The sequence below is a fragment of the Anomaloglossus baeobatrachus genome, chromosome 1 (genome assembly GCF_048569485.1).
Source record: "Anomaloglossus baeobatrachus isolate aAnoBae1 chromosome 1, aAnoBae1.hap1, whole genome shotgun sequence".
In the NCBI taxonomy this organism is placed as follows: Eukaryota; Metazoa; Chordata; class Amphibia; order Anura; family Aromobatidae; genus Anomaloglossus; species Anomaloglossus baeobatrachus.
Window position 1 is genome coordinate 946,629,645 of NC_134353.1, and position 18,262 is coordinate 946,647,906.

Consider the following 18,262-nt stretch of genomic DNA (forward strand, 5'->3'; position numbering starts at 1 on the left):
CTGAGACAAGAAGGGAGGGGGCACTGCCATGGAGTGATGAGAGCGATTATGACTGGAAGTCATAATTCATCTTCATACCCCAGGGTTTGCCTCACACCTCCCCCCTTTTGAGGGCGCTAGGGGGCAGCACACTCCGGTGTTCCCCCGTGCGCCCGTCCGCGACCTCTCCTTGTCGGGACAGCCCGTCTGCGTTACCGTGGTCACGGCCCCTTTTGTGGCGAATGGTGAAGTTGTATTGCTGGAGCGCAAGGCTCCATCGCAACAATCGCCCATTCGTCCCAGAGACGGTGTGCAACCAGCTGAGGGGATTGTGGTCCGTCTCCACGATGAAGTGGCGCCCGTATAGATAGGGTTGCAGACGCTGCAGGGCCCACACTATGGCCAGGCACTCCTTCTCCATCGTGGAATAGGCCACTTCCCTTGGTAACAGCTTCCTGCTCAGGTACAAGACTGGGTGCTCTTGGCTCGCAGAGTCCACCTGGCTGAGCACCGCACCGAGGCCGAAGTCACTGGCGTCGGTCTGTACTACAAACGGCCGCGTGAAGTCGGCTGCCTGTAGCACGGGCGGGCTGGACAGGGCGTCCTTTAGGGCCCGGAAGGCTGTCTCGCAGTCCATTGTCCAATCGACTGCAGAGGGCAGCTTCTTCTTGGTGAGGTCCGTCAAGGGCTTTGCCAGGCTACTATAGCATGGAACAAACCTCCTATAGTACCCAGCGGTCCCCAAGAAGGACATCACCTGCTTCTTGGTCCTGGGGGTGGGCCAGGATGCGATGGCCTCCACTTTCTCAGGCTCGGGCTTCAGTGTTCTCCCACCTACCCGGTGACCGAGGTACTGGACCTCGCTCATGGCCAGCTGACACTTTCCCGGCTTGATGGTCAAACCTGCCCGGTGGATCCGCCTGAGCACCTGTGCTAGATGCTCTAGGTGGTCCTCCCAGGTGGGACTGAAGACGGCAATGTCATCCAGGTACGCGGCCGCGTACCCTTCAAGTCCCTTGAGCAGGGTGTTGACCATCCGCTGGAAGGTGGCAGGGGCATTCCTCATCCCGAATGGCATCACCGTGGACTCGTACAGTCCAAATGGGGTAATAAAGGCAGAGCGTTCCCTGGCCTTGCGAGTCAGGGGGATCTGCCAATATCCCCGGCTCAGATCCATGATGGTCAGGTACTGAGCCCCGGCCAACTGATCGAGCAGGTCATCGATGCGTGGCATTGGGTACGCATCGGCGACTGTGACAGCATTGAGCCCCCTGTAGTCCACGCAGAACCGAGTGGTTCGGTCCTTCTTAGGGACGAGGACTACAGGCGAGGCCCAAGCGCTGTTGGATGCCTGGATCACCCCCAGCTTCAGCATCTCGTCAATCTCCTGGCGCATGTGTTGCTGCACCTCCAGGGAGACCCGATATGCTGAACGCCGGATCGGGGGATGATCCCCAGTGTCCACGTGATGGACAGCCAAGTTAGTCCTTCCGGGCTGGTTGGTAAACAACCCCCGGAAGGGGTGTAGGGTGGCCCACAGCTGGGACCGTTGGTCCTCCAAGAGCTGGTGGCCAACCTCCACATCCTCAATGGATCCGCCTGCCCTAACCTGGGCTAGCATATCCAAGAGGGTTTCCGCTTCTCCCTCCTCGGGCAGGTTGCACACGGGGAGCGCACATGCCTCCCGCTCATGATGTGCCTTCATCATGTTCACATGGAAGGGCTTCCGCCTTCCACGGGCAGGGTCCAGGGTGACCAGGTACGTTACAGGGTTGAGCTGCTGGTACACGAGGTATGGGCCTTCCCAGGCTGCCTGAAGCTTGTCCTGTGGTACGGGGACCAGTACCCACACCTTTTGACCCACTTGGTAGGTCCTCTCACAAGCGTTCTGGTCGTACCAACGCTTCTGATCGGCCTGGGCTTGAGCCATATTGTCGTGTACCAGTTGCGTCAAGGCCTGCATTTTGTCCCGGAAGCGCACGACATACTCGATAACCGACACTCCAGGGGTGGCCAAATCCCCTTCCCAAGCCTCTTTCACCAGAGCCAGGGGGCCCCGCACACGTCGCCCGTACAGGAGCTCAAACGGTGAGAATCCTGTTGAGGCCTGTGGAACCTCCCGGTAAGCAAATAACAGGTGTGGGAGATACCGCTCCCAGTCACGCCCATGGGAGTCGACCAACATCTTAAGCATCTGCTTTAAGGTGCCATTGAACCGCTCGCACAGGCCATTAGTCTGTGGATGGTACGGGCTGGCCACCAGATGTCGCACCTGGACTTGCTTAGAGAGGGCCTCCATCAGCTGGGACATGAATTGGGTCCCCCGGTCAGTGAGCATTTCCTGGGGAAAACCCACTCGGGAGAAAATCTCCAGCAATGCGGTGGCCACCTTGTCAGCCCGAATGGACGACAAGGCCACTGCTTCTGGGTACCGGGTGGCATAGTCCACTACCGTCAGTATGAAGCGTTTCCCGGAGCTGCTGGGGATGGCCAGCGGGCCGACCAGATCCACAGCCACCCTCCTGAAAGGCTCATCGATGATTGGCAGAGATACTAGTGGGGCTTTGGGGTGTGGCCCCGCCTTCCCCACTCTCTGACAGGTTTCACACGAACGGCAGTAGGCAGCCACATCGGCCCCCATTTTTGGCCAGTAGAAATGCTGGTTTAACCTGGCCTTGGTCTTAGCGATCCCTAGGTGTCCGGCCATCGGAATCTCATGTGCGATCCGCAACAACTCCGTCCGGAACGGATAGGGTACCACCAACTGTCGGTCCCTGGGCCACGCCTCCGGTGAACCCTGCTGGACCGTGGCCCGGTACAGCCGTCCTTGGTCCCAGACCACTCGCTCCGGGTCCGAGTCCGAGGGAGGCTGTGCCGCCTGCTCCTTAAGAGCTTTCAGGCTGTCGTCAGCTTCTAACGCTGCCTGAAACCCCTGACTAGATGTGGCCAGAATCGACGAGACTGTCACATCTTCAGTCAGTACCCCGGGACCTGTGTCCCTGGCCTCCACCCTGACTCGGCTGCCACTTGGTCAGAAGGGGAAGAGCTATCGGACCTCCGGGAGGCCCCTTGGCTTCCAGCACTCCCACGGCGGGTGACAGCGGCCACAGTCCGCTGCGGACCGTGGGTCGTGCCTGCTCCTCCTCCGTTCCTGACCAAGTCGCCGGTTCAGGGCAGACCTACCTGGCTTCCTGACACCCCGGTTGTGGGGGGAACCATGCACCGAGATCTTACCTGGGAGCACTTCCGCTCCTGGACCGGCCCCAATCTCACCTGCCTGTTCCCCCTCCTGCAGCAACAGAACCCACTGTGAAATCTCTGGGGGACCCCACATTTGCTGTGGTAGCCCCCACCCCCACACACTGGTCCTCCCCCTGCAGCAACCCTGCTCTCTGCTTATCCCTGCAGAGGGCAACAGATCCCAGCTCACAGGCTGATTACTTGTAGAGGCATTGGTCACACCTTTCTCTGACCCCCTCCCCTGTCACAGCTGCAGGCTGTGTGTGTGTCTATGGTGTCTATGCAAGCAGAAATATCAGAGTTCACTCCCTCCTCCCTTACATCATTCATAGATAACACATTAACATTGTCCGGAGGCATGTCAGTACTGGCTGAAGGTTCAGCCCTTGGTTGGGGCCCAAACTGGGAGGTTATCTGCCCCAAATCTGTCCCAAGTAGCACGTTTGCGGGGATCCGATCAGTTACCCCCACCTCCCTCACCCCTCGCCCTGCGCCCCAGTCCACATAAATGTCAGCAACAGGCAGCGCCGGGTCAATGCCTCCAATCCCGGAGACAGCGAGGGTTTTTCCAGGGATCAAGTCTTGGGGGGACACCATCTCAGGCCGCACCAAGAGTCACCTCCGAGGCGCTGTCTCGCAGTCCCATGGTCACAGACCGGCCGACGGTGACAGGTTGGAAGCTGTCCAGGGACCTACCACCACCCCCACCCACACAATACACCTTGGGCGGGCCCTTGGGACGGGGACGGAGCCGGGGCCTTGGGACGCTGAGGGCACATGGCCTTGAAGTGTCCAGGTAGGTTGCACTGGTGGCACCGTCTTGGTTCTGCCACGGGCCTGGGAGAGGGGAGTTGAGGGGGACACCCCCTGCAGTCTAGGGGCAGGTGGGGCAAGTCGCAGAGTTCATCTTACCCCCTCTCCAGGTGCTGCTGGTGGCTGCTCTCCTGGCCTCAGGAGCCCGGCTGTTGTGTAGTCATCGGCCAGGGCAGCTGTAGCCGTGGACCCCCTTTGGCTTCTGGTCTCGGATGAACTGGCGGAGATCCTCAGGGCAGTTCCACAAGAGTTGCTCCGTGATGAACAAGTCCAGGATCTCCGGTCCGGTGGAAAGCTGCAGGCCTTGGGTCCAGTGGTCGGCAGCTCGGGCAAGTGCCCGCCTGTGGTCAGCCCAGGAGTCCTTTGGTCCCTTCTGTAGGCTCCGGAACTTCTTGCGGTAGGACTCTGGAGTGAGGTTGTACTGTTGCGATCAGGGCCCGCTTGATGGTGTCGTAGCCCTGATCTGCCTCAGCAGGCAAGTCCCCAAGGATATCCAGGGCCTTACCCCTTAAACGGGGGGGTCAGGTATTTGGCCCACTGGTCCTTGTCCAGATGGTGCTGCAGGCAAGTCCGTTCAAAAGCAGTCAAGAAAGAGTCCAAGTCTCCATCCTTCTCCAGCACTGGGAAGTCCTCAACACGGACCTTTGGAAGTTTGGTGTCTTGAAGGTCACGTGTGGCTGATGAGGGCCGGAGCTGAGCTAGCTGCAGCTGGTAGTCACGCTCTGCCTGGCGCTCTTCACGTGCTGCTTGCCGCTCCGCAGCCTCACGCACTGCTTGCCGCTCACGCTCGGCCATGAGTATCTCGTAGGTATCCCGGTCTCCAGCCTGGAGAAGGGCCATAGCCATTTGAAGAAGGCTATCCGAGCCCTCCCAGGCTCGGTGGAATGGCACGTGGTGATCTGCGGCCCGCTGCGGAGCCTGGTGCTTCACTGTCCATTGCAGAGCGGAGGGCTGGCATCTGGCTCGTTGAGGACCCTTGGGTGAGCTGCTCCTCATCTTGTCCAGCAGTGCCAGGTTGTGCAATGTCCTCTGCAGAGCGGTTCTCTGGCGTCGGGCCTCTTGGAGGGCTCGTGGACAACCTCCTCATCGTCTCTGGCCTGAGCATCGGCCATTCCTTTGGGCTTTGCTCCTGGTGCTCTCAGCCATTGTTGCAGACTTTGGTCACTGACACAGAACTGACACCTGATGCCTCCACACACCTTACAGTATCTGCACTCTGACACTCTAGTGTTGGTCTGGTCTGAAGACCCCAGCAGCCACAGCTGCTGCAGGCAGTCTTTAGTGTCTGGGAGTATGGGTCTCACACTCACACACACTATTATCTCGATCCCACCGCTTGCCACCAAATATGTCACAAACCACCGGGGGGGTCACTCAGAAATCCCCCCGCGCTGGCTACCAGTACGTCACAATCGGGGGGTAAAAGTGGGGGTCACCCCTCCGTTTATACCTCCCGACCGACAGACAGAGCACGTGACGCGCTCTCTAGCGCCCCTCTTATAGTCAGGCCAATTATGGAATTGCCCGACAATAAAGCCAAGGAGGCCGCTATACTACTTATGCCGATATTGAAGGGTCCCCGGTGAGAGTAGGGTATATATTCCCCCCGACCTCCGCGGGCGGAATATATAAAACCTCCCCAAATCTCACTGGCCTCCCCACAATAATCCTTGGCACAAACTCGCTGCCACCAACCGCTTCACGGTAACTATTAGCCGAACACACAGACGTGGGATTCAAGATCGAGATAACAGAACAGCCCAAGATTAATTATATAATTTAATCAGCCTAAAGCACACTAGAAACTACAATATATATAATAGGGAATCTACAGAATATACATATGTCAGAGTACAGTTACAGATAAAGCATGGTTTACAAACAGGTATGCAATTCAATCAGTTACCTTGTGCGTCTGGCCACAGGGGGGCGCTGTAGACCAGGTTTCTAGGAACTCCCACAGATGTTTCCTGCACGTGACCCCCAGCGAAAGAACACTGGAAAATGGCCGAAGTAGGGTTATCAACCTGGGCAAATCCAGGTCCCCTCCTACCTTAGTGACCTCAGAGGGAGCACTGCTCCACCCCTGGCTGGAGTTATGGACAAAATCCACAACATGGAATATGGCCATAACTTGGCCTGAGAGCGTCGTAGGCGGACGCCGACGCTCTCATTGTGACAGCTATGAATTTAGCTACAGAACGAGAGGACTCATGACTTGTCTACTAGTTCCCCATTGGCTGATATCACGCCTGGGGTATTTCCCAAGCTCCCGCTCCCATAAAAAAGGGTGTGCCAGCATCGTCCGCATGCGGAGACACCATTTTTATGGTTGCCATATTTATCGGAAATATGGCTTGCGAGATATGAACCATTTTTTACTGGAGTCGTTCTGTCTGGATACTTCCAAGCTTGCTAATGAGATAGCAGCTCCTACCACAGGGTCACGGCAGGGAGTCATCCTGTGTCCATTGTTCCCACATTACCTAATCTCCATATCACAGGAGATGGCCATATTGGTGGCAAGCGGTGGGATCGAGATAATAGTGTGTGTGAGTGTGAGACCCATACTCCCAGACACTAAAGACTGCCTGCAGCAGCTGTGGCTGCTGGGGTCTTCAGACCAGACCAACACTAGAGTGTCAGAGTGCAGATACTGTAAGGTGTGTGGAGGCATCAGGTGTCAGTTCTGTGTCAGTGACCAAAGTCTGCAACAATGGCTGAGAGCACCAGGAGCAAAGCCAAAGGAATGGCCGATGCTCAGGCCAGAGACGATGAGGAGGTTGTCCACGAGCCCTCCAAGAGCCCGACGCCAGAGAACCGCTCTGCAGAGGACATTGCACAACCTGGCACTGCTGGACAAGATGAGGAGCAGCTCACCCAAGGGTCCTCAACGAGCCAGATGCCAGCCCTCCGCTCTGCAATGGACAGTGAAGCACCAGGCTCCGCAGCGGGCCGCAGATCACCACGTGCCATTCCACCGAGCCTGGGAGGCTCGGGTAGCCTTCTCCAAATGGCTATGGCCCTTCTCCAGGCTGGAGACCGGGATACCTACGAGATACTCATGGCCGAGCGTGAGCGGCAAGCAGTGCGTGAGGCTGCGGAGCGGCAAGCAGCACGTGAAGAGCGCCAGGCAGAGCGTGACTACCAGCTGCAGCTAGCTCAGCTCCGGCCCTCATCAGCCACACGTGACCTTCAAGACACCAAACTTCCAAAGGTCCGTGTTGAGGACTTCCCAGTGCTGGAGAAGGATGGAGACTTGGACTCTTTCTTGACTGCTTTTGAACGGACTTGCCTGCAGCACCATCTGGACAAGGACCAGTGGGCCAAATACCTGACCCCCCGTTTAAGGGGTAAGGCCCTGGATATCCTTGGGGACTTGCCTGCTGAGGCAGATCAGGGCTACGACACCATCAAGCGGGCCCTGATCCAACAGTACAACCTCACTCCAGAGTCCTACCGCAAGAAGTTCCGGAGCCTACAGAAGGGACCAAAGGACTCCTGGGCTGACCACCGGCGGGCACTTGCCCGAGCTGCCGACCACTGGACCCAAGGCCTGCAGCTTTCCACCGGACCGGAGATCCTGGACTTGTTCATCACGGAGCAACTCTTGTGGAACTGCCCTGAGGATCTCCGCCAGTTCATCCGAGACCAGAAGCCAAAGGGGTCCACGGCTACAGCTGCCCTGGCCGATGACTACACCAACAATCGGGCTCCTGAGGCCAGGAGAGCAGCCACCAGCAGCACCTGGAGAGGGGGTAAGATGAACTCTGCGACTGCCCCACCTGCCCCTAGACTGCAGGGGGTGTCCCCCTCAACTCCCCTCTCCAGGCCCGTGGCAGAACCAAGACGGTGCCACCAGTGCAACCTACCTGGACACTTCAAGGCCATGTGCCCTCAGCGTCCCAAGGCCCCGGCTCCGTCCCCGTCCCAAGGGCCGCCCAAGGTGTATTGTGTGGGTGGGGGTGGTGGTAGGTCCCTGGACAGCTTCCAACCTGTCACCGTCGGCCGGTCTGTGACCATGGGACTGCGAGACAGCGCCTCGGAGGTGACTCTGGTGCGGCCTGAGATGGTGTCCCCCCAAGACTTGATCCCTGGAAAAACCCTCGCTGTCTCCGGAATTGGAGGCATTGACCCGGCGCTGCCTGTTGCTGACATTTATGTGGACTGGGGCGCAGGGCGAGGGGTGAGGGAGGTGGGGGTAACTGATCGGATCCCTGCAAACGTGCTACTTGGGACAGATTTGGGGCAGATAACCTCCCAGTTTGGGCCCCCCCCAAGGGCTGAACCTTCAGCCCGTACTGACATGACTCCTAACAATGTTAATGTGTTATCTATGAATGATGTAAGGGAGGAGGGAGTGAACTCTGATTTTTCTGCTTGCATAGACACACACTCAGCTGCAGCTGTGACAGGGGAGGGGGTCAGAGAAAGGTGTGACAATGCCTCTACAAGTAATCAGCCTGTGAGCTGGGATCTGTTGCCCTCTGCAGGGATAAGCAGAGAGCAGGGTGCTGCAGGGGGAGGACCAGTGTGTGGGGTGGGGGCTACCACAGCAAATGTGGGGTCCCCAGAGATTTCACAGCGGGGTTCTGTTGCTGCAGGAGGGGAACAGGCAGGTGAGATTGGGGCCGGTCCAGGAGCGGAAGTGCTCCCAGGTAAGATCTCGGTGCATGGTTCCCCCACAACCGGGGTGTCAGGAAGCCAGGTCGGTCTGCCTGAACCGGCGACTTGGTCAGGAACGGAGGAGGAGCAGGCACGACCCACGGTCGCAGCGGCTGTGGCCGCTGTCACCCGCAGTGGGAGTGCTGGAAGCCAAGGGGCCTCCCGGAGGTCCGATAGCTCTTCCCCTTCTGACCAAGTGGCAGCCGAGTCAGGTGGAGGCCAGGACACAGGTCCCGGGGTACTGACTGGAGATGTGACAGTCTCGTCGATTCTGGCCACATCTAGTCAGGGGTTTCAGGCAGCGTTAGGAGCTGACGACAGCCTGAAAGCTCTTAAGGAGCAGGCGGCACAGCCTCCCTCGGACTCGGACCCGGAGCGAGTGGTCTGGGACCAAGGACGGCTGTACCGGGCCACGGTCCAGCAGGGTTCACCGGAGGCGTGGCCCAGGGACCGACAGTTGGTGGTACCCTATCCGTTCCGGACGGAGTTGTTGCGGATCGCACATGAGATTCCGATGGCCGGACACCTAGGGATCGCTAAGACCAAGGCCAGGTTAAACCAGCATTTCTACTGGCCAAAAATGGGGGCCGATGTGGTTGCCTACTGCCGTTCGTGTGAAACCTGTCAGAGAGTGGGGAAGGCGGGGCCACACCCCAAAGCCCCACTGGTATCTCTGCCAATCATCGATGAGCCTTTCAGGAGGGTGGCTGTGGATCTGGTCGGCCCGCTGGCCATCCCCAGCAGCTCCGGGAAACGCTTCATACTAACGGTAGTGGACTATGCCACCCGGTACCCAGAAGCAGTGGCCTTGTCGTCCATTCGGGCTGACAAGGTGGCCACCGCATTGCTGGAGATTTTCTCCCGAGTGGGTTTTCCCCAGGAAATGCTCACTGACCGGGGGACCCAATTCATGTCCCAGCTGATGGAGGCCCTCTGTAAGCAAGTCCAGGTGCGACATCTGGTGGCCAGCCCGTACCATCCACAGACTAATGGCCTGTGCGAGCGGTTTAATGGCACCTTAAAGCAGATGCTTAAGATGTTGGTCGACTCCCATGGGCGTGACTGGGAGCGGTATCTCCCCCACCTGTTATTTGCTTACCGGGAGGTTCCACAGGCCTCAACAGGATTCTCACCGTTTGAGCTCCTGTACGGGCGACGTGTGCGGGGCCCCCTGGCTCTGGTGAAAGAGGCTTGGGAAGGGGATTTGGCCACCCCTGGAGTGTCGGTTATCGAGTATGTCATGCGCTTCCGGGACAAAATGCAGGCCTTGACGCAACTGGTACGCGACAATATGGCTCAAGCCCAGGCCGATCAGAAGCGTTGGTACGACCAGAACGCTTGTGAGAGGACCTACCAAGTGGGTCAAAAGGTGTGGGTACTGGTCCCCGTACCACAGGACAAGCTTCAGGCAGCCTGGGAAGGCCCATACCTCGTGTACCAGCAGCTCAACCCTGTGACGTACCTGGTCACCCTGGACCCTGCCCGTGGAAGGCGGAAGCCCTTCCATGTGAACATGATGAAGGCACATCATGAGCGGGAGGCATGTGCGCTCCCCGTGTGCAACCTGCCCGAGGAGGGAGAAGCGGAAACCCTCTTGGATATGCTAGCCCAGGTTAGGGCAGGCGGATCCATTGAGGATGTGGAGGTTGGCCACCAGCTCTTGGAGGACCAACGGTCCCAGCTGTGGGCCACCCTACACCCCTTCCGGGGGTTGTTTACCAACCAGCCCGGAAGGACTGACTTGGCTGTCCATCACGTGGACACTGGGGATCATCCCCCGATCCGGCGTTCAGCATATCGGGTCTCCCTGGAGGTGCAGCAACACATGCGCCAGGAGATTGACGAGATGCTGAAGCTGGGGGTGATCCAGGCATCCAACAGCGCTTGGGCCTCGCCTGTAGTCCTCGTCCCTAAGAAGGACCGAACCACTCGGTTCTGCGTGGACTACAGGGGGCTCAATGCTGTCACGGTCGCCGATGCGTACCCAATGCCACGCATCGATGACCTGCTCGATCAGTTGGCCGGGGCTCAGTACCTGACCATCATGGACCTGAGCCGGGGATATTGGCAGATCCCCCTGACTCGCAAGGCCAGGGAACGCTCTGCCTTTATTACCCCATTTGGACTGTACGAGTCCACGGTGATGCCATTCGGGATGAGGAATGCCCCTGCCACCTTCCAGCGGATGGTCAACACCCTGCTCAAGGGACTTGAAGGGTACGCGGCCGCGTACCTGGATGACATTGCCGTCTTCAGTCCCACCTGGGAGGACCACCTAGAGCATCTAGCACAGGTGCTCAGGCGGATCCACCGGGCAGGTTTGACCATCAAGCCGGGAAAGTGTCAGCTGGCCATGAGCGAGGTCCAGTACCTCGGTCACCGGGTAGGTGGGAGAACACTGAAGCCCGAGCCTGAGAAAGTGGAGGCCATCGCATCCTGGCCCACCCCCAGGACCAAGAAGCAGGTGATGTCCTTCTTGGGGACCGCTGGGTACTATAGGAGGTTTGTTCCACGCTATAGTAGCCTGGCAAAGCCCTTGACGGACCTCACCAAGAAGAAGCTGCCCTCTGCAGTCGATTGGACAATGGACTGCGAGACAGCCTTCCAGGCCCTAAAGGACGCCCTGTCCAGCCCGCCCGTGCTACAGGCAGCCGACTTCACGCGGCCGTTTGTAGTACAGACCGACGCCAGTGACTTCGGCCTCGGTGCGGTGCTCAGCCAGGTGGACTCTGCGAGCCAAGAGCACCCAGTCTTGTACCTGAGCAGGAAGCTGTTACCAAGGGAAGTGGCCTATTCCACGATGGAGAAGGAGTGCCTGGCCATAGTGTGGGCCCTGCAGCGTCTGCAACCCTATCTATACGGGCGCCACTTCATCGTGGAGACGGACCACAATCCCCTCAGCTGGTTGCACACCGTCTCTGGGACGAATGGGCGATTGTTGCGATGGAGCCTTGCGCTCCAGCAATACAACTTCACCATTCGCCACAAAAGGGGCCGTGACCACGGTAACGCAGACGGGCTGTCCCGACAAGGAGAGGTCGCGGACGGGCGCACGGGGGAACACCGGAGTGTGCTGCCCCCTAGCGCCCTCAAAAGGGGGGAGGTGTGAGGCAAATCCCGGGATATGAAGATGAATTATGACTTCCAGTCATAATCGCTCATCACTCCCTGGCAGTGCCCCCTCCCTTCTTGTCCTCAATGTCCAGCATCTGTGAAGGTGTCACATCCCATGGCCATCTCCTATGATATGGAAATTAGGTGATGTGGGAACAATGGACACAGGATGACTCCCTGCCGTGACCCTGTGGTAGGAGCTGCTATCTAATTAGCAAGCTTGGAAGTATCCAGACAGAACGACTCCAGTAAAAAATGGTTCATATCTCGCAAGCCATATTTCCGATAAATATGGCAACCATAAAAATGGTGTCTCCGCATGCGGACGATGCTGGCACACCCTTTTTATGGGAGCGGGAGCTTGGGAAATACCCCAGGCGTGATATCAGCCAATGGGGAACTAGTAGACAAGTCATGAAACCTCTCGTTCTGTAGCTAAATTCATAGCTGTCACAATGAGAGCGTCGGCGTCCGCCTACGACGCTCCCAGGCAAAGTTATGGCCCATATTCCATGTTGTGGATTGTCCATAACTCCAGCCAGGGGTGGAGCAGTGCTCCCTCTGAGGTCACTAAGGTAGGAGGGGACCTGGATTTGCCCAGGTTGATAACCCTACTTCGGCCATTTTCCAGCGTTCTTTCGCTGGGGGTCACGTGCAGGAAACATCTGTGGGAGTTCCTAGAAACCTGGTCTACAGCGCCCCCCTGTGGCCAGACGCACAAGGTAACTGCTGGAACTGGGTATGCCTGTTTGTAACCCATGCTTTGATTGTAACTGTACTCTGACATATGTATATTCTGTAGATTCCCTATTGTATATATTGTAGTTTCTAGTGTGGCGTTAGGCCGATTAAATTATATAATTAATCTTGGGCTGTTCTGTTATCTCGATCTTGAATCCCACGTCTGTGTGTTCGGCTAATAGTTACCGTGAAGCGGTTGGTGGCAGCGAGTTGTGCCAAGGATTATTGTGGGGAGGCCAGTGAGATCCGGGGAGGTTTTATATATTCCGCCCGCGGAGGTCGGGGGAATATATACCCTACTCTCACTGGGGACCCTTCAATAATCGGCATAAGTAGTATAGCGGCCTCCTTGCTTATTGTCGGGCAATTCCATAATTGGCCTGACTATAAGAGGGGCGCTAGAGAGCGCGTCACGTGCTCTGTCTGTCGGTCGGGAGGTATAAAGGAGGGGTGACCCCCACTTGTTACCCCCCGATTGTGACGTACTGGTAGCCAGCGCGGGGGATTTCTGAGTGACCCCCCCGGTGGTTCGTATCACGTTGCCTCCACCATGTTTTACAGAGGATGTGGTGTGCCTTGGATCATGTGCCGTTCCCTTTCTTCTCCAAACTTTTTTCTTCCCATCATTCTGGTACAGGTTGATCTTGGTCTCATCTGTCCATAGAATACTTTTCCAGAACTGAGCTGGCTTCATGAGGTGTTTTTCAGCAAATGTTACTCTGGCCTGTCTATTTTTGGAATTGATGAATGGTTTGCATCTAGATGTGAACCCTTTGTATTTACTTTCATGGAGTCTTCTCTTTACTGTTGACTTAGAGACAGATACACCTACTTCACTGAGAGTGTTCTGGACTTCAGTTGATGTTGTGAACGGGTTCTTCTTCACCAAAAAGTATGTGGCGATCATCCACCACTGTTGTCATCCGTGGACGCCCAGGCCTTTTTGAGTTCCCAAGCTCACCAGTCAATTCCTTTTTTCTCAGAATGTACCCGACTGTTGATTTTGCTACTCCAAGCATGTCTGCTATCTCTCTGATGGATTTTTTCTTTTTTTTCAGCCTTAGGATGTTCTGCTTCACCTCAATTGAGAGTTCCTTAGACCGCATGTTGTCTGGTCACAGCAACAACTTCCAAATGCAAAACCACACACCTGTAATCAACCCCAGACCTTTTAACTACTTCATTGATTACAGGTTAATGAGGGAGATGCCTTCAGAGTTAATTGCAGCCCTTAGAGTCCCTTGTCCAATTACTTTTGGTCCCTTGAAAAAGAGGAGGCTATGCATTACAGAGCTATGATTCCTAAACCCTTTCTCCGATTTGGATGTGAAAACTCTCATATTGCAGCTGGGAGTGTGCACTTTCAGCCCATATTATATATAGAATTGTATTTCTGAACATGTTTTTGTAAACAGCTAAAATAACAAAACTTGTGTCACTGTCCAAATATTTCTGGACCTAACTGTATGTACACAGTGACTGCACCAGCATAATAGCGAGTGCAGCTCTGGAGTATAATACAAGAGGTAACTCAGGATCAGTAATGTAATGTATGTACACAGTGACTGCACCAGCAGAATAGTGAGTGCAGCTCTGGAGTATAATACAGGAGGTAACTCAGAATCAGTAATGTAATGTATGTACACAGTGACTGCACCAGCAGAATAGTGAGTGCAGCTGTGGAGTATAATACAGGAGGTAACTCAGGATCAGTAATGTAATGTATGTACACAGTGACTGCACCAGCAGAATAGTGAGTGCAGCTCTGGACTATAATACAGGGAGTAACTCAGGATCAGTAATGTATGTACACAGTGACTGCACCAGCAGAATAGTGAGTGCAGCTGTGGAGTATAATACAGGAGGTAACTCAGGGTCAGTAATGTAATGTATGTACACAGTGACTGCACCAGCATAATAGCGAGTGCAGCTCTGGAGTATAATACAAGAGGTAACTCAGGATCAGTAATGTAATGTATGTACACAGTGACTGCACCAGCAGAATAGTGAGTGCAGCTCTGGAGTATAATACAGGAGATAACTCAGGGTCAGTAATGTAATGTATGTACACAGTGACTGCACCAGCAGAATAGTGAGTGCAGCTCTGGACTATAATACAGGGAGTAACTCAGGATCAGTAATGTATGTACACAGTGACTGCACCAGCAGAATAGTGAGTGCAGCTGTGGAGTATAATACAGGAGGTAACTCAGGGTCAGTAATGTAATGTATGTACACAGTGACTGCACCAGCATAATAGCGAGTGCAGCTCTGGAGTATAATACAAGAGGTAACTCAGGATCAGTAATGTAATGTATGTACACAGTGACTGCACCAGCAGAATAGTGAGTGCAGCTCTGGAGTATAATACAGGAGATAACTCAGGGTCAGTAATGTAATGTATGTACACAGTGACTGCACCGGCAGAATAGGGAGTGCAGCTCTGGAGTATAATACAGGAGGTAACTCAGGATCAGTAATGTAATGTATGTATACAGTGACTGCACCAGCAGAATAGTGAGTGCAGCTCTGGAGTATAAGACAGGATGTAACTCAGGATCAGTAATGTAATGTATGTATACAGTGACTGCACCAGCAGAATAGTGAGTGCAGCTCTGGAGTATAAGACAGGATGTAACTCAGGATCAGTAATGTAATGTATGTACACAGTGACTGCACCAGCAGAATAGTGAGTGCAGCTCTGGACTATAATACAGGGAGTAACTCAGGATCAGTAATGTATGTACACAGTGACTGCACCAGCAGAATAGTGAGTGCAGCTGTGGAGTATAATACAGGAGGTAACTCAGGGTCAGTAATGTAATGTATGTACACAGTGACTGCACCAGCAGAATAGTGAGTGCAGCTCTGGGGTATAATACAGGAGGTAACTCAGGATCAGTAATGTAATGTATGTACACAGTGACTGCACCAGCAGAATAGTGAGTGCAGCTCTGCAGTATAATACAGGATGTAACTTAGGATCAGTAATGTAATGTATGTACACAGTGACTGCACCAGCAGAATAGTGAGTGCAGCTCTGGACTATAATACAGGGAGTAACTCAGGATCAGTAATGTATGTACACAGTGACTGCACCAGCAGAATAGTGAGTGCAGCTGTGGAGTATAATACAGGAGGTAACTCAGGGTCAGTAATGTAATGTATGTACACAGTGACTGCACCAGCAGAATAGTGAGTGCAGCTCTGGGGTATAATACAGGAGGTAACTCAGGATCAGTAATGTAATGTATGTACACAGTGACTGCACCAGCAGAATAGTGAGTGCAGCTCTGCAGTATAATACAGGATGTAACTTAGGATCAGTAATGTAATGTATGTACACAGTGACTGCACCAGCAGAATAGTGAGTGCAGCTCTGCAGTATAATACAGGATGTAACTTAGGATCAGTACAGGATTCAGTATATGGGTTTTAAAGGTGACTTTACATTCTTTATTCTCCCTTTGGTACAGAATATCTATTAGTCTTTGTGATACTGACCCACTCATCATCCTGTAGCGGTTTGTACCGTAGGCTGCAGTTCACATCTAGCTCGTCAGGTACCAGGGTTGGTCTTCTCCAAGATATTATTAACAATGATGGGTCTTTTGCTGGATTTGGTTTTATTGACAGAATCTCAGAAGGATCCATTTTCACTAAAGAAATGAGATAACTGTGATAATTGGGGCTTTCCAAGATTAATAAATATTAAAACAGTAAAATCCAGTTTTGTAACCTAAGTCTGGTGGACTTAAGTCATTTTTTCAACCTATGTAACTACAGTGTGTAACATATTCACCTTATTGATTCTGCCTTCTTCTTGTAACATTACACCTTGCCCATTTACTGCTGCCCCTCTGGCTGTTATGTCCTGCTGCTCTTTTGGCTGTTATGACCTGCTGCTCTTCTGTCTGTTATGATCTGCTGCCCCTCTTCCGGCTGTTATGATGTGCTGCCTCTCTGGCTGTTATGATCTGCTGCCCCTCTTCTGGCTGTTATGACCTGCTGCCCCTCTTCTGGCTGTTATGATCTGCTGCCCCTCTTCCGGCAGTTATGATGTGCTGCCTCTCTGGCTGTTATGATCTGCAGTCCCTCCAGCTGTTATGATCTGCAGCCCCTCCGGCTGTTATGATCTGCATCCCCTCCGGCTGTTATGATCTGCTGCCCCTCTTCCGGCTGTTATGATCTGCTGCCCCTCTTCTGGGTGTTATGATCTGCAGTCCCTCCAGCTGTTATGATCTGCTGCCCCTCTTCCAGCTGTTATGATCTGCTGCCCCTCTTTCGGCTGTTATGATCTGCTGCCCCTCTTCCGGCTGTTATGATCTGCTGCCCCTCTTCCGGCTGTTATGATCTGCTGCCCCTCTTCCGGCTGTTATGATCTGCTGCCTCTCTTCCGGCTGTTATGATCTGCTGCCTCTCCGCCTGTTATGATCTACAACCCCTCCGGCTGTTATGACCTGCTGCCCCTCCAGCTGTTATGACCTGCTCCTCATCTGGCTGTTATAACCTGCTGCAGATGTGATGCAAAGCCAGACAAGAGCTTCTGGGAATTTTCCTGAGTAATCTTAGCCTGGCCACTGTACTGAAAGTGTAGCACCTGGGAGAAAATTACCTATTTCTCTAGGGAGCCACCAGCTTTCAGTCATAGCATTGTGCCGATGTAGTTTCAGGCATTGCATACAGCACTGATGTACTGCAGTTATGGGTATCAATCAGTACCGGATTGTACTTACATCTGTGGCTCATAGTGAGAAATGTGTGAGTATTGACTGCAGCTGCACCGGCAAGACTGACTGAAAGCCGGCGGCCCGTGAGAAATGAAATAAATTTTCTCCAAGGTGCTGCACCTTTAGTACTGCAGCCAGGCTCCTTCATAACGGTGGTAACCTGTAGTTTAACCCTATAATTGAAGGTAAATATTATCCTACCAGACATGTTCCCATTAAAGGATTTGCAACAAATGACTCATGTGCCAGGTACAACTTCTACAACAAACCACAAATCTTTCCCACGCCGGTCTAAGGTGGAGTCTCCTGATCAGAAGATGCCAATTAACTGAGACTTTCTTCCTCCATTTCGCCTTCCCTCCATCCCGAGGTCATACAATGGGAGCTGTAGACATTGCTAATCGTATGTTATAATATACAGTACCTGTTATTTGGGCTGCCGCTAATAGTAAGAGCCGCGGCAAGCAGTAGAGCAAAATCATCATCATCATCCAACTGGACACTAGCAGAGAAATGAAAAAGGCATTATTACTATATGGTAAAGGGGTCAGACTGGTGGGCTATCGAAAGACATCTGACCAGGACGGCACAACTGATTCTTAATGGTGAAAGCTCCTATTCAGGGACAGCAAGCAGAGATCTTGGAAACTAGGAGAAACTAAAATATAAATTGTATTGGGTCTTAAAAGGAACTGACCACCAAGCACACAGTGACCTGCAGGACCTCACGCCATGAGCTGGTGCTGGCAGGGGCCATAGAAGTAATGGGTGGTGACCTTCTAGACTTGTGAAATGGACGATCCAACCACCCACGCAGACGGTGCGGGAACCCAAAATGACTACGCCTTTCCGTTGGCCTTGTAGATTTTCAGAATCGCAGGCGTAATCCAACTGGAAATGATCATCTTGGAGGACAGATGGTTATTTCTCAATGATAGCAAAGAAAGAAACAGATTGCAGCAAATCCAACGCCTACAGAG

At 54.0% G+C, this 18,262-nt stretch overlaps 1 protein-coding gene across 1 annotated transcript in view; it reads right to left on the bottom strand.

Moving 5' to 3' along the window:
• The window catches only part of IL31RA (interleukin 31 receptor A), an 88,078-nt gene extending 71,953 nt beyond the window's left edge, over positions 1 to 16,125 (bottom strand). Inside the window, exon 1 of the mRNA XM_075343757.1 lies at positions 16,057 to 16,125. The gene's annotated coding sequence lies outside the window, so the exon portion shown is untranslated. The remainder of the gene's footprint in view (positions 1 to 16,056) is intronic.
• Between the last annotated feature and the right edge of the window lie 2,137 nt (positions 16,126 to 18,262).